Source organism: Arvicanthis niloticus, chromosome 24 (assembly GCF_011762505.2).
Source record: "Arvicanthis niloticus isolate mArvNil1 chromosome 24, mArvNil1.pat.X, whole genome shotgun sequence".
NCBI lineage: Eukaryota > Metazoa > Chordata > Mammalia > Rodentia > Muridae > Arvicanthis > Arvicanthis niloticus.
In genome coordinates, this window is record NC_133432.1 from 29,032,633 (window position 1) to 29,060,182 (window position 27,550).

General features: G+C 44.5%; 1 protein-coding gene across 3 annotated transcripts in view; it reads right to left on the reverse strand.

Annotated features, from left to right (window-relative positions):
- Positions 1-26,697, reverse strand: part of Wasf3 (WASP family member 3) — a 96,788-nt gene extending 70,091 nt beyond the window's left edge. Inside the window, exon 1 of one of the 3 annotated variants that reach the window (XM_076923407.1) lies at positions 26,590-26,697. The gene's annotated coding sequence lies outside the window, so the exon portion shown is untranslated. Of the gene's footprint in view, positions 1-4,619; positions 4,639-26,589 lie in introns of those variants that run through there. The other 2 variants (XM_076923405.1, XM_076923406.1) reach the window with 2 other exon arrangements.
- Between the last annotated feature and the right edge of the window lie 853 nt (positions 26,698-27,550).

Consider the following 27,550-nt stretch of genomic DNA (forward strand, 5'->3'; position numbering starts at 1 on the left):
AGTGTGGGTACACTGTGACCAGCTCCTGCCGCCATGCCTTCCCACATGATAGACTGCATTGTTTGGATCTAGACCCCAACGAAAGCCCATACTTCCTTACATTGGAAGTATGTAAGGCCTGGTACTTTGGCCTGGTACTTCCATCATACCAATGAGAGAGATGGCCTGAGAAACAACTCACCCATACAGTGGAAGTATCTCTGACATTAAATCCCATCTCTGACCAGTTAGCTAGAAGTACTTACTTCATTATAGCACCTACTCTGATTCTGCTAGACACATTTCCTGTGAGTTCCAAGCCTGCATGGTAAAGGTGAAGGAATGGGGTGGTGGGGTCTGCAGAGATCTGAGCTCCACACATGGATCAACCACCCAAAGCTCTAGACATTGGAGAAGATATTACTGTCAGGTCCTCACACATCAGCATCCCTGTGTAAAAACATGGCCCACCATACCTCCTTCCAGAGTGTGAAATAGAGAAGATGGGCTATCACAGGCAAAGGACATAGGGGAGTGGCTGGCATATTTCGTGAATGGCAGCTATCTCTCCTCAGCTGCAGGCAGCACAATGTGGAGCTGTCAGCTGATGGAGAAGGAAGCAGAAAATCTCAGCTGCCTCAGCTAGATGCTCTGGGTGGAGAGGAGGAGCTAGCACCCCCACACTCGTGTGCAGGTGGGTGGAGAGGAGGTGCTAGCACCCCATATTTGTGTGCAAGTGGATCAAGTGTTCACATCCCCCACACTTGTGTCCAGGCAGCACACTCCCTTCCTCCGTCCCTGAGGGTGGCACCCGTCTAAACAACAATGGACCCCTGGCAATGGACCAAAGTACTCCATGTCTCCTGCCAGGCCCTCCTTTATTGTTATGCATAGTACAAACGGGAGAGCCAAACCTGGAAGGTGGGCCTCCAGAAAGCAGGCTTTCCGTCATTAGCCTTTCATTTAGGATGAAACCATCTCACTCGAAAGACATCTCTGGAAACAGAAAGCTGCCACTCCACTACTAAAAACAAACACCTCAGAGACTCTGTGCAGTACCCAGGCAAGCCGTTCAAGCCCACGGAACTGCTATGGCCTTCTGTATATACCCCACCCCACCATCTTCACAGCCCAAAGAGGACAGCAGATTAATGAATGGATACCTCCACAGATGCCTACCGAATCCTACCACAAAGATTCCAGGGGCCAAAGTTCACAAGTAAACTGCACATTTCACTCACAGATGATGCCTCTAGACATAGTGTGTCTAAGGATCAAATCAAACATAGTTGTCGGGTGACAATAACATCCATTATACAGACACAGTATGCCAGAGAGCTCTCTTCCTCCATGTTCTGTCACTATGACAAATACCTAAGAGGAACGGTGGGGAGGAGGCAAGAGTCATGGGCTCGCGGTTCCAAAGTCTAGTCCACGGTGGCTGCTTCCAGTGTTTCTGGGCTTAAGATAAGTGGTCATGGCAGAGAGCACGGCCGGACGCAGCTGCTCACCTTGTGGCAGCTGAGAAGCCCAGAAGGAGGCAGAGAGTAGTAAAGTAAAAGATGTCCTTCAAAATTAAGCTTCCACTCACCTGCCCCAGCCAGGCCCTATCACCCAACAATTCCACAAAGTTATGAATTGTCAGGGGTGGAATCCACTGATGACACCAGAGGCCTCGTGAGATCATATATCTCTGAATGATTAGAACCATAAGACAGAGACCATTTCATCTCCAAATGATAACAGCCAAACTGCTAACCAAAGAGATAATATCCAAAGTAAACAAAAGAAAAGAGATCTGTTTGTTACTTAAAAAGGAAAAAAAAGCAATTAAGAGAAACATACAGAAAACTAATTCACTATGTCCTTTGCCCGGGGACTTGGACCTGACTGGGAGCAGCAGGAGAATGAAGAAATCACACACACACACACACACACACACACACACACACAGAGAGAGAGAGAGAGAGAGAGAGAGAGAGAGAGAGAGAGAGAGAGAGAGAGAGAGCACTGTGATTGAGTGGTCTGGGCTCTCTGATGGAGAAACCAGTGTGTTTATTTTTATTATATACAATTGAACAGGGAGGTGTGGTTATTGCACACAGATAAACAAGGAGGTGGGGTTTTTATACACAGCAGAATAAGAAGGCAGGCTTAGCTAATCTTGATTGGAACAATCTCTGAGTGGCAACAAGAAACATCTAGGAAGGGGAAGTCATGGCAGACATCTTCTGTACACCCTGTCAATGTGAAACAAGAAGGCTTCGCCATCCCTCTGAGGGTGAGGCTGTGGGAACTTTGACATGACTGTGCCCATGTTAACAGCACACATTCATTAAGGAATTCAGTTGCTTGGGACTTCCTTTGCTCCCTACACTAATTCTTAACAAACATTACAAAAGCCAGAACAGAATGGGCTGTGGTGTAGGCCAATGGGCTGTGCCACCAGACAACCATAAGAACCGGCAAGGCTGAGTGAGCTCAGATCCCAGGAATCTCAGAGACTTGAGATCAGTAGGAGCCAAGGACCTTCCTCCCTGTCTCTGTACCTGAGCAGGTAACCATGATACCCCACTGAGAGGACCATGGGCAGTCAGTCAGGTAATGTAGCACCCGGGTCCTTCCCAAAGCAAACAGCATCACTCACATCTCAAACTCAACCAATGGGAAACACCCACCCCTACATCCTACCCGACTCCTCAAAGTTTATATAGTCCTTGTCCACATGGAAGAAAACGCACAAGTTTTTTCACCTGAGAGGCTGAGAGTGGCCGTCTTTACCAAGCTGTAACACTTGGGGGAGCGTTCTCTCTCCAGAAGCACTCACCACTGGATCTTGGGTGGCCCTCACATCGCCTCTGCTGCTGGCACTGCCAATGACAGACGAGGACCCCCCATTGCCTGTCCCGTGTAAGCCTCCCAAACCTCTTCACTTCTCTCCTGAGAGCTGTAACACTCCTGGCATTCCCAGCCATTATACAGACACAGTATGCCAGAGATCTCTCTTCCTCCATGTTCTGTCACTATGACAAATACCTAAGAGGAACGGTGGAGAGGAGGCAAGAGTCATGGGTTTGAGGAGAGTGAGGGGATAGGTGAAGGGAGGTAGCTTGGCAGTGTGGGTGATATACCCCAAAACCAACACAGGCAATAACGCAACAGTCTAGGTGAGCCCCAGTCACAGCCTGAGCCAAAGCAGCATCACAGGCTTAGCAGCAGGGCAATGGCAGGACCAGCTGCCATACTGAAATACCTAACAGGAACATCTTAGGGGATGAGTGGCTAACCTGGGCCTGGCAGCTGAAGCAACCCCATCCTTACAGGTGGGTGTGGCAAGCTTCCTGCTAAGATCACAGCCTCAGACCCAGAAGCACAGGGTGGGGTGGAAAACAGGGTAAGGCTATAACTCTCAAAAGCCCACCCTGCAGACCCATGTCCACCAGCCAGGCCCATCAACCAAAAGCTTCCATAACCTCCCCAAACAGTGCTGCCTGCTGGGGATCAGATGTCCAAATGCATGTGACCATGGGGGACAATTCAGCTTCAAACCATAATAAATAGCATCTACAAGCTAGTTAAGGATAAAAGGAAAGATGGTGTGAAAGTCACCTATAATTCCACTAGGGTGCTCAAAAGATTTTGCAGTTGTCTATCTCAGAAGGGTTTCAGAGGTAGGAAAGGCATTTTGATGGAAAACTAAAACTCACACTTTGGGAGACGGTTTTCAGAGCAGGGGAATGTCCTGCTATCTACAAAATGCAGAACTGGAGTCGGGAGCCGATGCTGCAAATCAACAGACTTGGGTGTAATCAAAGGTCTAGACAAAACCAGCAGCAGATGAGTTCGCTGGAGGGTTGAATGCAAGATGAGACGAAAACAGCATGGGTGATCAAAGATGGGAGCTCCTTTCAGACTCCCGCTTAACAAAGCACAAATCATTATATCCTGCCATTGGTGTAGGTCAGGGTCTTAGCTTATTCAAATCATTACAATCGACATGTTTTTCTGTTAATAAACTCAGATATAACCAAGCCAAAGAATTAAGACTAATTATACCAGACCTACAAATATTATGCAATATTTACATACGTTGTAAGCTTTGAGAAGATTTATATTTTATACAGTTCTCTTTACTACTATAATTGTTTATTAGCATCAGGTATACATAACAGTGCGCGTCATGGTGATATTGTCATGCACCTTGGATACTCAGTCATCCTTACACTCAAGTTTGTCTGTTGCGCTGCTGCTTCCGCCCCAGCCTGAGCATCCCCACCCCCACCCCCCACCCCTGTTTTCTGGTCTCTCTTTGCTCCCAACAGGTTGATCTCCATCCCATACGAAAGTATTAGCAACTGTGTCAGAAGAAAACACTCTTCCAGTAACTGACAAGAACCACCCAACCCACCTCCTTCACTCTCCACCCTCTAGGGCGGGTGGGTGTGTGTGCACACGCACATATTTGTCTGTCTGTCAGTCAGTCTGTCGGTCTGTCTGTCTTCATTCTACTTCATCCTTCTGCAGCTCTTGCCACCCACAGGCGGCAACCTCCTGAGGACTTACATTTCAATGCAGCTTCCCCTGGAATGTTCTTCCCCAACCCCCATCCCACTTCCTTCACAACACTGCTTAAACATTACCTGCTCTGACCTCACTCCAATTAAAACCACACCATCCTAGGCCTCCTTGCTTTCTCAGGAGAACTTTCCTCTCCTTCCGTTGCCTCCTGTGAGCTCCGCTCTGCAGTGTGTACAAACTTAGCCTGCACACCTCTTCTGTCTGATTTTCCCATGGGACTTCTGCTCTGACTGCTGAGCAGGGCAGGGTGGGGCGGGGATTTGTTAATATTTTGCTTAGTCACGTGTTGCCAGTGTCCAAAGAAGGCTGTGGCAGGGTAGCTACTCACTAAGGAGTTGCTTAAAAATAAAAGTGGAAAGCGTATCTGGCATTTCATTCTATTTTATAAGAAGCTAGAGAATTGCCTTAAGAGAGCACAGCCGGTCACAGCCAGTCCTCATCTCTGCAGTTTTTTCTGCAGATCCTACAGTGGCTAGTCAGACATATGCAGGGGCAAAGCCACACTCTACTGAGTATACACTGGCAAAGCCAGTCTAAGGAATCATTGAGGTAATCCTCTTTATTTTTACCATTCAACAACACCCCAAAGAGCAAGACATCTCACAAATGTGATGCCATGGCAAGCCAAATCTACCATAGTAGGGCCTCACTGCTTGTCCACACAAGTCACATTCTGCAGCACACAGTAGTCCCTTTCTTCTGAGTTCTAATTATTGTGAAATTTGACATTGATCAATCAAAACATTTCCCAAGAGAACACCCTGGTCAGGAACCACGTGGTGGTTTAAACAAGCATGTCCCCCATAAGCTCCTATATTCCTGGTTCCCAGCTGGTGGCACTCTTTGGGGAGGCTTAGAGGGAGTGGCCTTGCTGGAGGAAGTATGTCACTGTGTGGGAGGGGTTTTGGTTTGCCCTCCCTTGTTTCAAAGCAGGTAATTAGTTGTCAATCCTGAGATTAACCATGAATAGCACTAAAGTTCCCAATGGAGCAAATAAGCCGCCTCTATGCTGCTTTCCCAAACCAGAATCTTAGTATTGCTCACCGATCTAGCCAGACAAAGCCGGAAGAAACCAAGTAGCCATCTACCTAACAGGCTATGTCTAATTGTGCCTACAAGCCCAGCACTTCAGACATGGGGGCAGGAGGAGCAGAAGGCCAGCAGTTTCAGGGCAGCTGGGCTACAAGACTACAAGGCACGCTATCTCAAAACCAATAAAAGTCAATACCTGTTGGACATGGTGGTGTACACCTTTAATCCCAACACTCAAGAGGTAAAGCAGACAAATCTCTGTGGTTCCAGTCAGGACTGCTAGATAAGATCCTCATGCAATATAAAATGGAAACCAGAGGCACACAGTACAATACAATGGGCAGGTTTGGTTTTATGTCACTGTAACACATGCTCTGATCAATAAAAACATACAACACCATCAAGAGCCCCTCATACTTAGGGCAAATAAACACTTGAAGGGTCACTAAACTGATCCTTCTTTCAATTGTTCACACTTACCCTTCAGGACTAGTTTGTGTGTGTGTGTGTGTGTGTGTCACCGCTGTGCACATATATTAATATAAGAATATATATTTTAAACTCACTCCTCTCATCTTGCTAATTTCAATAATGATCGTGTATATCAATTCATCTGATTATCACATTTACTCCCATTTGTGAACATCACTTATAATTATTCAATGGATTGTCTGCTGTGGCCAAACAACTTTGAAACCTCTACTTTGGAATATTATCATGAATGGAATACTATAGTTAAAATTTAAGAAAAAAAATTGAAGTCCTGTGGCAATTTTAAGAAATCTTTTTCCAAAAGGGACAGAAAAAGAAAAAACCAAACAACAACAAAACCCCTCATTTTAAAAAGGTCATTTCAATTAACAGACACAGCTATTCACCCGCAGATGAGGTCAATTTTCTCTTCTCATTTGCTCCATTGTTTTCAAATCCTGCATAGAATCCCATGAGGCCCTGATTTGATCTGCCCTTCAAGGTCTACAGTTTGGTTTTTTCAAACAACTACAGCCTTGATTGTCTTCAGTAAACCAACCGTTTAGTTGGCAGCTCTTAGAAGGAGACAGGATCTTATTCCAACCATAGATGCCAACCACTGTGTGAAAAGAATTCAAGCCTTCCCTTCCACTGCAGATGCCCAATCATGTTACATACTTCAGATAGGAGGGCCTCCTTCACCTCGATTCTGAAGAAGGCTGAAAAATCTCGACAATATGCTTCCTCTCAAAACACCAACTGGTTTAGTGGAAAAGCTGGAAGGAGATGATCTTGCCAGATCCATTTCTGAAGCCTCTCCCTTGGTAGGGAAGTCTTTTTCAGCAGCTACAAACATTTTCACTCAATCCTTAATTGGACTGATGGTATAATGTCCTTTTATTATTCACAGTTTTATAACAGCAAAGAACCTGAGTTGTTTTGGATCTTGCAGGCAGGGTTACTGCTGTAGTGCTCATGGATTTTGAGAAATTTTACAATAACCCTGGTGAAAATACAGACAAAAGAAAAAGTCCCACTGCAAAGTCTTCAAGGTCCATCAAATGAAATATATAAGAAAGCATGAATCTAAATAGTTTTCTGTTTGTTTGTTTACAGAGCCAATGTCACACTTAAGTTTAAAACCCAGACTCCAAACAGGGCCAAAGGGCAGAGAGAATGTTTCTCTTAGTATCTCTGACCATCTTCTATAAACCAGACAGGATAACTTTAAGATTATTACAGAAAACAAAAGAAAATCTATAAAAGAAGAATGGAGAAATGAAGTGGAAACTTAAGGGTTCCTTGGAACATTGGCTGGGTGGTGTTTTGCTGGGGCCAACATGTGAACGAACATCTCCTTAAAGTGAACACAGGTGTGAAAGGCTAAGGGGACTTTGCTGAAGCTGACACAGGAGAGAGGATGTTCTGCTTAAAGCAAGCACGTGAAAGAACGTGTGATGAAGGACTCTGTGCTAACAACATGCGTGCATTGGTCCGCCTTGCATTTCGTAGCCGAACTGCATTTGTCATGGCTACATAGAGAAAGGCTCCAAAAGAACTTCTGGTGAGACGCTGCAGGTTCTTCTGAGAACTAGGGCTGACTGGATGCACATTCTGAGGTAAAGCACATGGAGGACACGAGATGTCTCCATGGAATGACAGAGAGAGAACATGGCTTGCTGGTAGAGTGTAACACTTGTGAGTGAGTGTCTTGTCTTCGCTGATCTTTGCTTCCTTGAGAGGCAGAGCTGAGAACATCTCCTGGTGCTCCTGCTGGTCCCTCCTGCTGATTCAAGCCAAGGCTGAGGTCTGGCTGTCTCTGCTAGGTCGTCACCACTGTTGCTAACCCAGCTCTAGCAACCTGGACTGCTGCTCTATCTGTGAAGTCTTTGTGAGTGGATAGAGCTACCACTTCCTGCTAGCCTGTGAGCTGAACCACTGATTTCCAGACAACACAGACAGGAGTTGCTCCAAATAACCTTTCTAAACAGGTCCACTCCCCCCACCACCACCCCTTTCTGTCTCACCATAGCTTTCTTTGCTCTGACTAATACAGCCTTTCATTGCTGTGCTCTACAATGTCTTAATATATGACAGGAAGTGTTTTCTGTTCTCTGTAACTTTAATTTTTTTCAAATCCTATTTCTAATGGTGGTTCTTAAAGGCTTTAACCTCCCTGTAGCCCACCACCCACCAGCAGTGGCAGCTCAACCTATTTGCAAATACTCCATGAATATACCAGCAGTGTAGTTTAGTAGTGTCAGGAGAGCAAACACAAATCAACAATGGTAGCACAACCTAATAGAAACAGCCAGGCCTCCACCAAATCAACACGCGTCAGCAGGAGCAACAGGGACCAGCAGGGGCCAAACATCACACAATTATATCCCTCCAAACAGCACAGGTCCTCCACGGGACTTACCTCACCATGGATCTTGCACATGAGTCTGTTTTAATAAAACTCCAAGGAAGTCTGTATCAGCGAACATCACTCTGCCAATTGGCCCGAGCCCACAAAAGTGGCAAGAAGCCACCAAAACACCACCAAAAGGGTTTTGGTATGTTTCTTTCTATAAAGTCACCATAAGCAAAGTTCAATAATACAATGTAAGGCAAACCAATACATACGTGTCTTTCATCACATGTCCTTTTGCATGCTTGCTTTAGTAAAGCATCCTTTCACCTATGCCCACTTCATCAAAACGTCCCTTCACATGTCTGCTTTAGAAAAACATCCTTTCACCTATATCCACTTCAGGAAAACACTCCTTCACATGTCTGCCCCCCTCACAAAACTACCATTGGACACAAATGACCTTCCAACAAAACCATAAGTTTCCACTTCAAAATTGAAAGTATTTATTTTTTAAAGTTAGGACAGATTCTTCTAATCATTTTATTATTTTATGTGTATGGGTACCATGTGCATACAGTGCCAAGGGAAGCCAGAAACAGGGTGTCAGATCCCCTGGGAATAGAGTTTACAGACGTTTATAAACTGCCATGTCAGCGCTGGAAATGGAACTAAGGTCCTCTGCAGGAGCAGCCACTGCTCTTCACCTCTGAGCCCTCTGCAGCCCTGTTCACCTCCTCGTTTTGATACTGTATGAGTCCCAACAAGTGTGGCATTGAGCTGAGAGCACACAGAACTGTTTGATGCCCTTCTGGAGGTTGCTATGAGCCTATTATTGTTTCAAAATAAAAAGTTATTTTTAAAAATTAATTGTAATAAGCTATGCCTGGTGATGCAGGCCAGAAATGCCGGCCACTTGAGAGGCTGAGGCAGGAGGATCCCAAGTTCAAGGCCAGCCTAGGAAATTTAATGAGACTTTGTCTCAAAATAAAACATCTTAAATAGGACATCTCACAGTGAAAGGGGAAAGCCTACTCCTTAAAGTTGTCCTCTGACCTATACACATACACACACACACATACATCACACGCACATGCACGCACACACGAAAAACTAATACAAGGGTTAACATTAGCAGCACAAAGCTCCACACGACTCAAGGCCAGAACAGTCGTGTTCCCAAACCTGTGTGCACACTGGAATCAGCTGATTGTCCATCGAAACTTGAGAACCTATGCAGCACTCCAGGGGCATCCCAATTCAGAGACTAGATTCCAGAACTTAAGGTTCTGGAAATTCCAAAGGTAAATCATTCCCTTAAGAAGCAGTATCTTTTAGATTCATGTTTCACGACCAGTTCATGGTACTAAACCTCAACAGGGACTAACAACAGAAGGTGCACTGGACAGTTTTACGTCAACGTGACACAGCTAACGTCATTGAGATGATGGAAACTCAACTGAGAAGACGCCTTCATAAAATCAGGCTGTGGGCCACCTATGGGCATGCTCTTAACCGATGGTGTTGGAGGCCTCCTTGGCTACAGAGACCCCATCTTGTATCGTCTCCATCTTTGTAATAAGCTGAATTCTAAGAAACAGCTGATTTCCAGAAATGACTTCTGGCCCCAGGTGCCCTGTATGAACTTAAACCACGATATCTTACCCTGTGCTTTGTTGGTCAGCACCCAGTTAGAACTGAAACCCACCAGCTGCTAAAGAGGCTCTAACTGGTTGATCTTGATCCAGGCCAAGTTATCAGGAAAGTCATCTGAGGTACCTGACAGATAATAACCCACTTAAGGTGCAAGACTGGTTGGAAACACACACGGTCTGCATGTACGCCATTGGTTTCCTCTACCCTTGCCTCCACCTGTCCTAATTTGTCGGACTTTGCTCTAAAAGGTTGCTCTGTCCTTCCCCCACCCCATCCCTGGCTGACAGAGTTTGTATCTAAGAACACAACCATCTTCCTGATGTATCAGCTTTGTGAATAACCTTTTGTTGGCTCGAACTTGGTTTTCATAGTGGATTATTCTCAAGTTCTCAGACCCAACAGTGACTGGAGGAGAGCCATTGTAGGTGGTACCATCCCTGGTGGTCCTGGGTTAAGAAAGCAGGCTGAGCAAGCCAGTAAGCAGCATCCCTCCATGCCCTCTACATCAGCTCCTGCATTCAGGTTCCTGCCCTGCTTCAGTTTCTGTCCTGACTTCCTTCAATGATGAACAGTGATGTAGAAGTGTGAGCCAAATAAACCCTTTTCTTTTCAACTTGCTTTTTGATCATGGTGCTCTGTCACAACAATGGAAACCCTGACTAAGACAGGGGGAGGAAAAACAGAATGCTTTGAATCAATAAATTGAATAAATAAAATTACAGTAAGCCAAATATTAAATGTGATGCCTGCAGGCAGCGAAGAGAGTCAAATGACAGTTTGATGAAGGTCATTGAGGAGATATTTTTAGGAAAGAAAGAAGGAAAGAAGGGAGTTCTGCTCATGTGAGACAACGATCTATGACAGGTCAGAGAGAATAAACCTGAGGCAGAGGGAACGAGCCAGATATGAGGTGTAACTGGAAACACCAGGCACAGGGAACGAGCCAGATGTGAGGTGTAACTGGAAACACCGGGCACAGGGAACGAGCCAGATGTGAGGTGTAACTGGGAATACCGGGCACAGGGAACGAGCCAGATGTGAGGTGTAACTGGGAACACCGGGCACAGGGAACGAGCCAGATGTGAGGTGTAACTGGGAACACCGGGCACAGGGAACGAGCCAGATGTGAGGTGTAACTGGGAACACCGGGCACAGGGAACGAGCCAGATGTGAGGTGTAACTGGGAACACCGGGCACAGGGAACGAGCCAGATGTGAGGTGTAACTGGGAACACCGGGCACACGGAACAAGCCAGATGTGAGGTGTAACTGGGAACACCAGGCACAGGGAACGAGTCAGATGTGAGGTGTAACTGGGAACACCAGGCACAGGGAAGGAGCCAGATGTGAGGTGTAACTGGAAACACTGTATCGTCATGATACACATATATAAAACTTGAAGAAAAAAATTCAAAACATCAAAATCTTTAAATAATACTTGAATACAAGTTTCTGAAAACAAAGGAGATGAAATGACTGTTTAACGAGCCAAACAGCAAACCATGTCAAAGTGTGCCCTGGCGAGCGGTACCGTCCACATCTAGTAAGCTACCTGGCGAGCGGTACCGTCCACATCTAGTAAGCTACATTCGCAGAGACAGGAAACGTCCTCGGGGCCCACAGAGAGGAAGGTGAAAGGGTAGGGAGTGAAGGCTGAAGTCAGAATCAACAAAGCACTACAGAAGTAGAAAATCATTTTCAGAACAAACGTAAGGAAAACAAATGAAGCTAAAGGTAGCCAGCCGAGCTTCCTTCAGGTACCAAAACTGTTCAAATATAGATGCATCTGTACATCTGAGCAAGCAGGGACTCAGAGTGCTTACACATTATCCCTCCTGGGGTTCAAACCATGCTTCTAAAGCCCAGGTCCATCACTTGGACCTCAGACACAGTCAATTATTTCAATAGTATGTTCTCAGTTGTCCCCCAAATGGTACACAACTAATACCATTCTAGATACGCCAGCAAAACGTGCTCCTTGTGTTCAACAGCTGCATCAGAGCTGGAAGGCTCTCTAGCTGAGGGGTTGCCAAAGCAACCGAACTGAAAGAACAAAAAAGTCAGTATTTTGTGTACCGAGTTGAAGACTGAAAAATTATTGGGGTCCTGGATAGAAAAACAACAGGTATGGAGCTGAAGACATGGCTCAGTGGTTAAAGACACTGGCTGCTCTTCCAGACGACCCAGGTTGGGTTCCCAGCACACACATGGCAGCCCTAACTATCCACATTCCAGCACCAGGGAACCCAATGTCCTTTTATGGCCTCCACTGGTACTGAATGAAGGCAATGTACATAAATATGTGCATCAAACAACCATTACATACACACACACACACACACACACACACACATACACACACATATGTGCCGCAAGTAAACCTCCTATGCCCTAACTATGGAAAATACAACCAAGATATTGAGAGGAACCTATCAAGAGAGGAGAACACAGTGAGGTCACTGTTACCGTGCATGTTCTTACCTATGGGTAAGAACAAAGAGATGCTATTCTAGACGGGCAGGTTAAAGTGAGCATGGCATTAAGGTGTTTCTGAGGTTGTTATTTCAAAGGTAATCATTACAATAATAAAGTATTTCCTGACATCAAAAGACTTTGATCAATGAAACAAACCTAACAACAAATGTCTATGTAAATAAAGTGAAATAAAATATATACATAATTATAAGTGACAGAATTGAAAACAAACACAGTTAACAGCAGTTAATGTAAATGATCCTAGCTAGCCTACTGAATGAAAAGTTATTTTCAAATTTCTTAGAGCAGAGCTTAATTATTTTGACTATAGGAGTCATGCTTAAGATGCAGAACAATTAGTGCATGACAGATAATGCAAATGCATACTCAAAAAGGTTAAAGAGTGGGCCAAAATTTATTAGGCAAATGGAAATATGTTTTAATAACATCAGATAAAATAAAAATCAAGACAAAACTATTGAAATAGATAATGACTACTTAGAGACTCAAAGGTATGCTTCTAGTGAGTGAACAGTTAATCATATCTATACACCAAATAACAAAGAAGCAAAAAAGAAAAACATAAAAAATAGCAACAACACCACATCAAGGGCTCATACCAGGAATGTAACAATGTTTCACTATTGTCAACTGTAGCAAATAAATGTCAAACTAATATGTCAAATGAGAAGAATTACATGGTTACCTCCAGAGAAGGTGAGGAAGCTTTTGATAGAATTCAACACCCCCCCCCCCACCCCAATCCAACAAAAATAAAATCTCTTGAGGAGGCTGGAGAGATTAGTTCAAGCAGTTAAGAGTTGTGTACTGCACTTCCAGAGGACCTGTGTTCAACTCCCAGCACTCACACTGGGTAGCTCATTCATAACCCCCTATAACTCCAGCTCCAGGGGATTTGGTGCCCTCTTCTGGCCTCCACAGGTACCTGCATCCATATGCACATACCCCACACAAACTCATATACACTCAATTTTTTAAAAATTAAGTCTCTTGAGCAAATAGGAATAGAAGAATTCTTTCTTGATGTGACTTGAACATCAAGAGACAAAATGAAACATGAGACAAAATGAAAGAAAGTACATGTGCTTGCTCACACAAATAACGCTCACACACGAGTATACTCAATTGCTAACCATGCCCTAAATGAATGCTCAGAGCACTAAGCATTTTCCAGGTTTTCCTCTTTCCTAATATACATGTTTATGGCTAAGAATGTTCCTCTGGGTATAATTTTAGCTGCACTCCAAGTCCTTACATATAGTATTTTTATATTAAATCTAAGCAAAATATTTCTAAAACTTGGTAATTCCTATCAAACATTTTCTCTGACCATGGGTTACTTAGTAAATAATTTTCTGGATACATTTGGCTACTATTTTTTGTTTAATTGAAAGAACAGCATTTTGTTTCATTTGAATCGCCCAGCATCTGCTGAGATTTTCTGTTGTCCCAACAAACTGGGAGCTTGTAAAGAATGTGTATTCACAGCCATTAAGAGCAACATCAGGACGTGTCAGAGAAATATATTAGTTGTGGCATTCAAATTCTTACTAAATGTAGTTCCAGCCATTGTAAAGAATGTGTTTATTTAAAAAAAAAATCCTACAATTTATGGGTTTAGTTTCTTTATTTCATTTTAAACCTAAACTATAAAAACTTTTTTTAAAAGGTGTTCCTAATGATATAGATACCCTGTTACAGGGGAAAAGAAAGTAAAGGACCTCTTCCAAAATTATTTTTTTCCAACTAATCATTATCCAAATGGCTTAATGTCACCTACCTGGGGAAAAAAAAGTGATTTCTTAGGCATCTTCCCAAGTTTAATTGGGTCATATCCATAACTCCAGGGAACATGGCAATTTGTTTAATTATACAGAGGTGCATTTTGCAACTAATTCATACTGCTGGGTACATATGAAAATAGCAGTTCTCCAACAATATGCTCTCGACAAATTACTGACTTTTTATAGCTCTGAGATACTATTTTTCCCAAGTCAGAATTACCTTGGCCCTCGTTCTTTGCAAAGAAAGCAAATGTCGCTCCTCCCTTCAGTGTCCACGGCACTATCCTACTGAGCTGAGACAAGGGCTTAGATTAGCTCCCGCACATGGTCCAGACACCACTGACACGACCACTGATCTAAAAACCAAACTACCTGTGTCCTGGAAGAACCTCTCAAAACCCAACTGAGTGCCTATTTTCACATTTGGGAGAAACACTTGTGCAAAACCAGTCCTTCCAAGAACTGCAGACTGTGGGTACGGAAGTATACTTGACTGGCACCTCTACAGCCATTTGCTTCTCCACCTATGGCAGCACACTGCAGGGATCCCTTCCCTTTCCAACCACACCATCAGATCCTCAAGGAAAGTAATCTAGACAGCCACAGAACCTAGCGGTGCTGGGCACACACACACCTGTCTCTACTGCTCCTCCTACAATCTGTCCCCTGAATAGAAGTTGCAGGAATCCATCACAAATGACACAAATTCCTTTCCTGCTCAAAACCTTGTAAAAACCTCCTACTTCAGGCTGGAGAGGTGACTCAGCGGTTAAGGGCACTGATCTTCCAGAAGTCCTGAGTTCAATACCCGGCAACCATATGGTGGCTCACAACCATCTATAATGGGATCCCATACCTCTTCTGGTGTGTCTGAAGACAGCTATAGTGTGCCCACATACATGAAATAAATAAATCTTTAAAAACATAAATAAATAAAAACAAACAAACAAAAAAGAACCCAACCCTCCCACTTCAGGATACCAAGTATCATCTCAGCCCACTGGGTCATGGACCGCCCTCCCAGAAGCTGCAATTAATTCACACCCCTGGGCACATTATCTCCAGACATCTCAGACAACTTGGAAACAGTTGTAGTCCACATCTATCTTAGTTAGCTCTTTCCCAAAGTGTCCAGCTGGCTGGCTTCCTCCTTCCCTTCCACTCACCCCTTGGTTTAAATCTCACAGAAGCCTTCCCTGGACACTACAGGAAAGCCAGCCGCTTGGGTACTCTCTACACTCACTGCTTCTCTTCCTTAGAGCATTCCTACTACCTGTATTTACAAGTTGCCTATTATCTCTCCCCAGTGAGTAGGGCACAGTTGAGCCTCTGAAACTGGGGGGGGGGGGGGGGGGGGGGCAGGGTGCAAGTGTTTTGACTGTAAAGGGCCAGACACCAAACATTCCATTCTTTGCAAGTGACACACTTTCCATTGCCACATCAGCCCCATGCTGCTCAGAAACCCATGTACTAACACAACCGTCATAACAATCCGGGTTTAACTCCCAAGATGCAGCTTACCAACTGTCCTAATTTGCTTTTTTTATTGCGGCAATGAAACATCCCAACCAAAAGCAACTTGGGGAGGGAATGATTTATTTGAATCCCCTTACACTCTCAACCACAGTCCATCATGGAGGAAGTCAGGGCAGGAACCTGGAGGCAGGAACTGAAGCAGAAACACTTAGAGAAACACTGCTTACTGCTCCCATGGCTTGCTCACCTGCTTTCCTATAGCACCCAAGACCACCTGCCCAGGGGAGGCCTCTCCCATAGTAGTCTGGGCCTCCCATGTCAGTCATTAATCAAGAAAACGCCCCACAACTTTCAGGCTAGCCTGAAAGAAGTGACTTTTCAGTTGACATTCCCTCTTCCCACATAACTTTAGTTTTTGTCAAGTTGACAAAAACCAAAAAACCTAATGGACATCCCAACCTCTGCTGTAGTACACGGTGTGCACCACACTCTGAACGAATGACACATTCCTCCCTGGTCTCTAAAGCTGCCTTTAACAAACAGCTCAGAGTTATGTGCCCCTGCCCCGAAGCTGAGGAACAGGAACACAGATCCTATAAGCATCTTCACACACATTTGAATGGCAGCTTGAAGCATGTACAATGTGAAATCAAGCATTTTTTTTTTTTTTTAAGAAAACTGGTATGATCTTTACAAATGATGCAAACTACAGCATAAAGCTGAGCTTTGTTCCCTTCACTAAAGCCCCCAGGATGCAAACGTCTTAGTCAGCCCTGGGCAAGACCTGGTGATGTTAAGTCTCCTCTCTGGGGGTTCCTAGCTACACTGCATCTTCTAATCTGCAACAGGCTAAAGGACGCTGCATGCTAGCACGGCCAGCAGTTTGAGAGGTGCTATGTGCTACGCTCTTAAATCTCTCTGTAGGCTCTCACCCTTCCCCAGCCACCAGCTCAACCACCCAGGATCCCAGTTCCTGCAGAAAGTGTGATGCAAGGTGTAAAGAGACCAACCACCAGGGCGTCCACACAGAAGCCCAGCTGTGTCAGCCACACAAGCCTCCCCTCACAGACTTCTCCGGCCACTTCTTACAGTTACTGAAGCTGTTAACACTACCATCTAAGATGCTGGCCAGGGAGACTTAACTACCAGAGGCACAGGTCTCAGTGCTTCACTCTCAGTCCCCAAAGATTAATGATTCTCAGAATTCACGTTTTAGCTCTTCATTGTTACAAGTCCCCCTTATGAGCTAACTCAGATCTTCATTTAATAGAAGACAAGCTAGAAGTCTCTACCGATTATGGCCAATAAAACCAATAGCATCTCAGACAACCCGCTTAAGCACAACCTGTAACTTTCACTAGTCTGCAAGCAGACCCAAGTTCTTCATCCAAAAAGAGAAAGCATTCTACGTATATTAAAATACACAGTAAAATGGTTTGTCTGAATTAAGTCTGACAATGATCATTAGAACCAAAGAGCCAAAGAGTAAAACAATAAGTTTCTGAATGCCTACTGTTGGAACAAAATTAATAATGAATATACAGAGAGTGTGGCCGCCACCTGGCTGTCCCCACTGCATTACTGCCTATCCTAGCTGGCTTTCTGCTGCTGTGATAAATGCACAACTAAAAGCAACTTGGTGAGGTAGTTGCAGGCTTATTCATCTTACAGGTTATAGTCTATCATTGAGGGAAGCCAAGGGAGAAACTTGAAGCAGGAACTAAAAGAAAAACCAAATTAGAATGCTATGCTGCTCCCAGGCTTGCTCCCAGGCTCCCCTTTCTTACACAGCCCAGGCCCTCCTGCCTAGGGATGGTACCGCCCACAGTGGACTAGGTCCTCCTATATCAATTAGTAATCAAAAAATGCTCCCACAGGCCAGTCTGATGGAGGAGGTGATTCCTCAGCTGAGGTTTCCTCTGCCCAGGTGACTCCGGGTTGTGTGAAGTTGATAGCTGAAGCTACGTATAACAATGTGTCAGCCCTATCCAGTTCTTCCATGTTTTATCCTTACCTCATGGAGCAGGGAGAGCTTTTGCTGTTCTTTATGTGTGTGTTTGCTTTATTTTGAGGAATTAGAGAAAGAACTGGACATGTCAAAATTGGACCTGTAAGATGAATAAGCCTGCAACTACCTCACCAAGTTGCTTTTAGTTGTGCATTTATCACAGCAGCAGAAAGCCAGCTAGGATAGGCAGTAATGCAGTGGGGACAGCCAGGTGGCGGCCACACTCTGTATTTTTTAAGTTTTTATTAAGCTTAAATAAGTCGCAAACAGCAGAGCAGTCATAAAACTTTTAAGTACAGCTCAGGTATGGATTTATTATCACTGACAAACCTTGAAACTACTATAAACTGCGATTTCAACTCTGAAACAAAAGTAATATTTTAATAATCAGAATGCTTCAAAGAATGGTTCAACTGAAGTGAAGTCTTGAGAAACAGTGTTGCACTGTATAATTATAACCAGATGTCTGATGATAGGGAATTGGGGGTGTTGGTGAGGGGCTCTGCTGCTTCTAGTTGGTGGTGCTATTGAGGCAGGGGAGTAGGGCCAAGAATGAAGTTCCTGCCTCACACAAAGACTGCAAAATTAACATTCAAGAAAAATGTGCTGGCAAAAAAGAAGGTAGACATTTGACCTAGCGATGCCAGTAAGTAACAGACTCTGCATGCATGATATGGGCTCCACAAACCAGCCAGAAAGCCATGAAGTACAATAGAATCACCTGGATCCTGGGCACACCCCTCGGATGAGCAAGCCTCTGTCTGCCTGCTCAGATCTGTGTCCTACTGTGTCTGTCTCCTCTCCTCAGATGCCTCTAGCTTTATTATTATAAGACACATGCCTCTGCCCAATTTCCTTTTCCGTTCAGAGACACAAAACCTGGAAACCCTATCAGCAGCCATGTCCAGAACTCCATTGCCGTGGGGAATTCAGGGTCCTTTATGCAGCTTCTCATTATCATAGAAGAGAGAATTTAGCAGCGACACAGAAGGAGACTGGAAGTCAATCTTATGAGAACTGGGTTAGAGAGAAAGAGAGCCGGGTTTGTTGTTGTTGTTGTTTTGGTTTTGGGAGCTTTGGGGGTTTGTTTATTTGTTTTTAAGTTAAGGGGTCAGAGAAGCAGAAGAAACTGGTAGATAAACAAAGAAAGAAAAAAGCACTGTGAATTCTAGCTCAGAAAAAGCAGGAAGGCTTAGCAGTGAGGATCTATAAACAACTGAAGTGGCAAAGGGCTTCTGGGTATAAAAGTCAGCATCTCAGGGGCAGTTAGCCTGCCCCATGAGTAAAGTTACTACCAAGCCTGACAAACTGCTTTCAATCCCAGGACCCACATGGTGGAAAGAACTCCTGTAAGCTGTCCTCTGATCTACACACACACACACACACACACACACACACACACACAGAGAGAGAGAGAGAGAGAGAGACATAGAGAGACAGAGAGAGACAGAGAGATAGAGAGAGACAGAGAAAGAGACAGAGAGACAGAGACAAAGAGAGACAGGGAGTGACAGAGAGTAAATTAATAAAAAACATTTTAAGTGCATCTCTTATTAAAGGGATAGTTATTAACAGGTCTTTTAAGTATAATAGAAAACTTGCCTGAGGGCTTTTTCTGTCCAAGTAGTTCTTACTCATCCCCCCCCCCCCCAGTTTTTCTTCTCTCTCTCTCTCCTCCCGTTTTTTTCTTCTTTCTCCCCGCTGTTTTTTTCTTCTCTTTCTCTCTCCTGTTTCTTCTTCTCTCTCTCCTGTTTTTTCTTTTCTCTCCCCCTCTCTGTTCTATCTCTATCTCTCTCTGTTTTTTGAGACAGAATTTCTTCGTGTAGCCCTGGCTGTTCTAGAACTCACTCTGTAGACCAGGCTGGTCTCAAACTCAGATCTGCCTGCCTCTGCCTCCCAAGTGTTGGAATTAAAGGTGTGCGCCACCACTGACCAACTCATTTATATTAATTAACTCTTAAAGTAGGATGTGGTTTTGTAATCAACTTTTCTTTGGGGGCAATTGAGGATATTATACACGTCCATCAAGTACAGTCCAAGGCCAGAGTCACAGATCAGATCCTGCTCTTTCGACTGAAACTCATGTAACAGCAGATTTAGAACAACTAAAAAAAAAAAATGAGAAATACAATCTATAAAATAATCATGGTTTACCAAGAGAAAACAGTTTCTCTTAGTGGGCTGAGCACTGTTGCTCTAGTTTGCTTTCCGTTGCTGTGATAAACACCATGAGCAAAAGCAACTCGAGGACAACGGTGTTTGTTTGCCTTATGTACCCTGACCACAGCCCATCACGGAGGGAAGTCAGGGCAGGAACCTAAGACCAACACATAGGCAGAGATCACAGAGGAACACTGTCCACTGGCTTGATTCTCATGACTTGCTGTCTTATAGAGCCCAGGACCACAAGCCCACAGGTAACAGCCCTCACAGTGGGTTTAGCCCTCCCCAATCAATCATTAATCAAGAAAAATGTCCCACAGACACTCCCGTAGGCCAATCTGAAGAAGGCAAATCTTCAGCTAAGATCTCTTTTCCCAGTTGACTCTACCTGGGTCAAGTTGACATGTACTAGCCAGAGTAACTTCCATCTGACTCCATGTTGGAGAAGAGGACAGAATTCTGACACTTGACCTTTGTCCACACACAAGCGTATACACACATACACCCCAAGTCACACACATACACACAAACAGACCCACAGAAATGGCCAACCACACACATAACAAAATAAAACATTCAAAAATCAAAACTTTGAAAGCTTTGATGTATGGCAGAAAAGTCCCTACCATGAAACTTGGTTTCATGCAAAAAATTATTATAAACATAATTATTATAAAAAAGATTAACCTGTGGCTGTGTATATGATATATATGCAACATGGATTCTGGGTTTGTACTTGGGTCCCACACCCATGGTAGCTCATGTTTCCAGCATCCAAAGCACTTCTGATCCTGAGTACTCCAGATATGCCTGATTGAAATAAGACATTAGGAAACTACAATGGTACCTAAGACACAGGTTCAAACAAGCAAGGACTGGCTGCTGCTATAGGTGAGATTCAAACACTCCAAGGTCTAGTGTTAAAGTTTTGAACACCAGAGAAATGTGACAGGAAGGAAAAGATGAAGAGGCTGAGGCCTGGCAGAAAGTTTGGAGGCATTGGGGTGTGGCATGGTAGGACCCTGGTCTCTTCTTTCTACATTTTCTCTGGCATTGAAGCAACAGGTCACTCCTATCATGATGTGACAACTTTGCCAGAGGACAAAAGCCAGTGGGGGAGCTGGAGACAACTGATCACAGACTGAAAACAGTGAACCAAAATGAAATAAGCCTTTTCACTTCATGGTGACTCAGACATTTGTTATAGTAACAGATTAAAAATGATTAGCACACTGAAAAGGGGGGAAAATAAAATTAAATGGTGAAAGAGGATAGATAGAAAAATAGATAGATAGATAGATAGATAGATAGATAGATAGATAGATAGATAGATGTATATATATATACACACACACACACACACACACACACATTTGCCCATCTTCATAGTGACTTCAAGATGTCTGCTGGGCTCAGCCTAGAGGTGTGGTTAGTAGTACTGATGACTAGTCTCTCAAGTCTTGTCGTGGATGAAGGGAAGAGAGAAGAGCCAGCTACAGTAGGTGGCTCCCTAAAACTCCAAGAAGAGAAAAGATTATGATATATATCATATTTATATAAAATATATATATTTATATATAAAATATGTAATATGACTGAAAACACTTTAGACCAATTTCAACACCACTGCTTCACTGGGCTGGTAGTGGAGGGGACCCTAAGAACACACCCCAAGAAAAACTTCAAAGAAGTATAAAATGGGGCTCCAGGCCTGGTGAGGTAGCATTTCAAGAGACAAGGGGATCCTAGGTTTTGCCTTTACGACCTGGGTAAGTTAAAAAGCCTCAGTGGTGAAGGGCATACCCAGCACAGACAGGCCTAGATTGGTTTGTACCACCAAGTAAAAGTAAGGCACAAAGTTAAAAACTGATGCTGAGTTCAGAAGCCCAACCTGAAAGATGAGAATGTACCCTGGGATATTTAGAGCGTCTAAAATTGAAATTAGATTAAATTTTAATAAAATAAAGGTAGTAAATAAAATTAATAGTAAAATAATTTAAGAGAGTCCCCAGAAAACCAAAAAACAGTGGCTACCCTCCAAGAGCATGCATGCATGGGTCCAGAAAAAAATGATGGAGGAGCAACTGAAATGTAAGCAAAGAAACGCCGTCCTATCTAGGAACATCTCCAGACTAGGAGAATGGGCTCTGACTCAAACAGAGCTAGCCTTGAGGCAAGGCAAAGACATAACTCAGAGAGGAGGCCAGAGACACTAACCCAACCTGGAATCCATTCTGATAAGGACTACCCTGACCTAAAAACTCCATGTCTTAAAAAAGAAAAACAATTATCTTGTACCAGAGCACCCACCTGAAAAAAAAAAATTCATAATCTTTTCTCTTCTTGGAGTTTTAGGGAGCCGCCTACTGTAGCTGGCTCTTTTCTCTTCCCTTCATCCACGACAACAAGACTTGAGAGACTAGTCATCCGTGCTACTAACCACACCTCTAGGCTGAGCCCAGCAGACATCTTGAAGTCACTATGAAGATGGACCTCTCCCCAATACCTCCCATCTGAGTTCTTTATAGTAACTAGGAGCCTTCCAGGTAAAAACCAAAATCAACAAGGTCACACTTCACCCTACTCCCCCGTATCAACCCTTTATCATTACCACCAGAGTTCTTGAACAAGGCAGTCTACACCCCAGATTCCCACTCACTAGTGAACACCGGTGCATACCAGCCTAGGGTTTCTGGGTCCATCATTAACTGTACTGCCACCTCAGAGTTACAAATGATCCCCTGGCTTCCTTGGATACCACGACCTTCTTGCTTCTCTATCACTTCATGCCTGTCTTTCAGACATAAGAAAGCGTTCCTCAAATCTCATGCTACCCACTGCTGTGCTTAAACTACAGACCACCTGACCCACACGGCTGAGACTTAACCTGGACAAAGATAGCCCATCATTACCCTTCCATGAGTACCAGGGCATGCAGCTGCCCCAATCTAAGTCAAGAAACACCGGGCTGTCACCAAATCACCAAACTCCCAAAGACAACAGAGTACTGCTCTAAGAAGATGTCTTCCAGCCCCCCTGAATCCCACACACTTACACAACTAATGATGAAGTCCTAGCAATTCCACCTCCTCAGACCTCCCTCCTCCTGCCCTTCCCTCTTCCAGTCCATTCCCAACAGGAAAATCTAACCATGTCTCTCTTTCGATCAAAATCCTTCAACCACTATCTACTGCCCACTGATGCCCAAACTCCGCCATCAGCAATAGCGCACATGGTTTTCATTCTCCCGTCTCTGTTCTACTCAGCAATGGCGTGCGTACTGCTTTTATTCTCTCTTCTCACTCCATTCTACTTCCCTGCGCTTGCGCCCTACCACACTTTGCTTTCAGCGGCTCCATTGCGCCCTCCCTGGCTCTTCATCCAGTTTTCCCTCAGCTGAGACTTTTCTTTTTTCTTTTTTCTTTTTTTTTTTTTTGAGATTCATTTTTTTATTGGATATTTTATTTACATTTCAGATGCCATCCCCTTTCCCCATTCCCCCCTTAGAAAACCCCTATCTCATGCCCCCTTTTCCTTTTTGCATTTATACATTTTTTTAAATGTTAATCAAAAGCTTTATAAGTTTGGTATTGCACAATCAGAGGTGTAACCCACTACCCAACCTAGATATATCAACTATCTTTGACTAGTGGAGACACGTGAACATCTGCCTCCCTGTCTCCCCCCCTCTTTCTCTCTCTCATCACCTCAGCTAAGACTTTTCATTCACTCGCTCTGGGGGCTTTTCTCATCTCAGAACAGCCCATTAGTTCTAGCTGGTGGTCCTCGTCTGAGGTCTTACGGTCCTTGCAGGAGACAAACTGTAGCCAGTATATCACAGTAAGCTCACTGGCAGCCAACAGAGAGATCTGTCCTGCTTAACAGCATAGTCCTACCATGCCTGGCAAACTCTAAAATATCCCGGAAGGTTAAAGAGAAGAAAATGTGCACATTAGGTTATTTATGAAGGTTGCTTATCACAATCCTGACCACACCCCCACTGTCTGTGAGCATAGATTATGGAAATCTTAAAACCTCCTCTCTCTCACTTCTGCAACCCCAACGGATAAAGGTGGTGTGTCATACTGAGTAGGCACTTACCTAATACTTTTTAAATAGAAAAGGTCACCTTAAAAGAAAATCTGAAGGCTGGAGAGATGCCTCCGTGTATAAGAGTATTCGCTGCTCTTCCAGAGGTCTCAGGTTCAGTCCCCTGCACCCACTTGTGTGCATCTTTAACTCTAATTCCAGAGGATCTGCTGCCCTTTTCTGGCCTCCATGGGCACCGCATGCACGTGGTGCACAGACATACATGCAAGCAAAACACCACACATGTTAAATAAATTTAAAAAGAAAAGAAACAGCATCAGGGCAGCCACAAGGGGGGAAGGGTAGAAATAGACACTCCTCTTTCCAGGTATCTCTATACTGACATTAAGTTTTTTTTTTTTCCAGTGTGTATATGGTTCCAAATGCCCAAAGTAAAGTTACAAAATTTGACAAAAATAAAATGCTCTTAAGCTGTAGAGACAGCTCAGCGGGTAAGAGTGCTTACTACACACACACATGAGGGCCTGGGGCTGGGTCTTGAGCATCCATGTAAAAAGCCAGGCATAGCTGTGCACCTGTGACCCCGGAGCTGACAGGTGAGGAGAGGCAGAGGATTGCCGGAGCTGACAACCACCAGCGAGTTTAGTGGGAAGAAACTTGAGACTTGAGAAAGTTAGAGACGGACCCATGTGCACACGTACACACACACATGTACCCTGGACACACAAACAGCCCCATGTGCACACATACACACACACATGTACCCTGGACACACAAACGGACCCATGTGCACATGTACACACACACACGTACCCTGGACACACAAACGGACCCATGTGCACACGCACACACACACATGTACCCTGGACACACAAAAACTGAATTTAAAGAAGAGCTTAAAATAAGTTAATTAACTTTTTAAAAATTGAGAAATTGAGCAATTTGAAGTCTGCACAGCAATTTAGAGACTATCCCAAGGGAAAAACGACAACCTACATTCTTCAAAGGAAATTTCTGGAATCAGAAAACCAGTAAAACATAGTACAGACAAGTTTTTTCATATTTATTTCACAAAGTTGTTTTCACCCAAGCATCTTAATAGCCCCCCCAAAAAAATGCTTCTTGCTTGTTAACATACAAGTTTCTATGAAAACCCTAAAGTATGTCTACACAGACACACTGGTGATGGAGAAAGTTGAGGGGGTTAGGTCAGTGTTGGCTCAATCACCTAGCAAAGTGTGTTCCAGCTTTATCTTCAATTTTTTTTCAAATTACTAGCATCCATTAATGGCAATGAGACTATAAAATTTAAGCAAACAGATCAAGCAATGCTCTAAAGCAGTTTCACTGTGCAGATGTCATGTCTACAGGCAGATCTTGAACAAGGTTCTGTTGAAAGGTAACAGAAACGCAGGTCCAAGAGGTATGTCTCCTTTACAATCCAGTGAGCTTTGAACTTCTAAAACAGCACAACTTTCTTAAAAATCAACTCAAAGGACCTTTTAAATTCAGAAAACTGAGCACTACAAGACAGCTTAGAACCCTGGGAGAAGGAAGAGGAGAGGAGTCGATCTTTAACTGCCTTTGGGAAAGGTCAAACCAGCTGGCTCTGGTTTAACCTCTCAAGTAGATGAAAGGACGGACTGAAAGGAGCCACTGACTGCATTGTCTCGCTGCTTGAATAGGAAAGTTTGGTAAAGCATACACAAAAAACAGCCCGTGCCCAGGAGAATTTGCCCTGGACAAGACAACGAAACAAGTCAAGTACTCTGAACTCGGTTTGCTGTAGAGTCTCAGGTATTTTCTGTTTTAGACAAGCCAAACTTTCAAAATGGAAAACATTTCAAATGGTCGCCCTTCCTCCCTTACAAAAACGTGCGTTCAGAATCTTAAAAGTCAAAATGTCATGCCCTATTAGGCAATTGAATTTAAGAGCTTCGACCTGAAATAAAAATAGGACCCTTTCTAACCTTCGGCTTTTAAAAACTCAAAAAAAAAAAAAAAAAAAAAAAAAAAAAAAAAACAAAAAAAAAAAAAAAAAAAAAAAAAAACTGCTAGGAGATAATCGCCATATCAAAACCAACCCCTAAACGAATTAAAAAAAAAAAAAAATCCTTATTCCACTAAACATCAGCCATGAAGATGACAGGCTACCTTTAATCCCAGGCCTATCGCATAGTTTCTCAATAATTAAGAACTCTGTTCTCCACTGCAGAGAGGCCAACCAAGAGGAAAAACCAGCATTTGTTGGGAAGTACCAAAGCCAGAGGGGGAACAGACGAGCTGTCCGGGAGGCTGCGCCGTGGACCAGGCCGGGAGCAGCCGGAGCCTCGGTGCACGCGGCCCGCAGGACCCCGGCGCAGGCCAGGCCGCACGCGGGACGGGAGCAATCGGGATGAAGGATGCGCAAGGAGGATGCGGCGCCACCTGCGGCCGGGAGGGACCAGGGCAGGTCGGCAGCCCGAGCGCGACACCCCCCGGAATCCCGCCCCGCGTCCCCCGGAGGTCGGCCCGGAGCCTGGGAAGGACCACAGCCGCACTCACCGCGCCGTGCTCCCCGCTTCATCGTCCCGCCGCCCGTACCGCAGCGCGCAGCGGCGACAGACGCGGCCCGGGGCCCGGCACCGCGCGGCCACGCCCCCTTCACGGCCAGGGGGCTGGATTGGCGAGCGCTGCGGCCAATGGAGAGCCAACAGGAGAGGGCAGCGTAGGCGCTGCGGGGGCGGGGCGTTGCGGAGAAGGCGGCCCGTTCTCAGGCCTCCTCCTCCAAGGTGGGGACCCAAGGGGCCTGGGTACCCCCTCTGCCTGAGACCCCTTGGGTCCCCACCTGTAGCTTACCCTTCACCTGGGCCTTGAGGCCCCTGGTAACACAGGGCTGTCAACATACCTGTATGTCCTCAGACACCTTTCAGGGCAGAGGATTCACCCAAGCCTGAGAGGATTATAGCCCTGTCATCAGTTGGCATTTAACCCCTGGAGGTTCAGAAACCTCCCATCTTTTTCATGTACAGATTCCTCTTGCCTTGGTCTTCACCATCTCCAAATCCTATTCTCCTATTCTCCCCCACCTACGAGGAAAGACACACTGCGAATTAAATAGGGTAGTCTTGAACCACCAATTTACCCTGGTCTACGGTAGTGCCAGATAACTGAGGCGAAAATAAACAAGACGGGGAGAAAGGGGGAGGAGGGGAAAGAGAAAACAGAAGATTAGCATGTTCTCCTATGTTCCAAAGGAAATGAGCTTTACAGCGTCAAAACACGAATGTTACTCGTCTTTTGTTTTTGTTTACAAATCAAATCACGAAATAGAAAGTTATATTTAAAAAGCTCAAGAAGACTGACTCAGGTGGTCTTTAAGACATGATAAACAAACCAGTAGTAAAGGCCTAACTGTTGATAGACATTTTAGCAGGGCTCACACCACCAGAAGGACAGCAGAAAAACCGCACACAATTCACAAACTCTGCGATGTTTTCAAAGGATTTTTAAAACTCTATTCTTG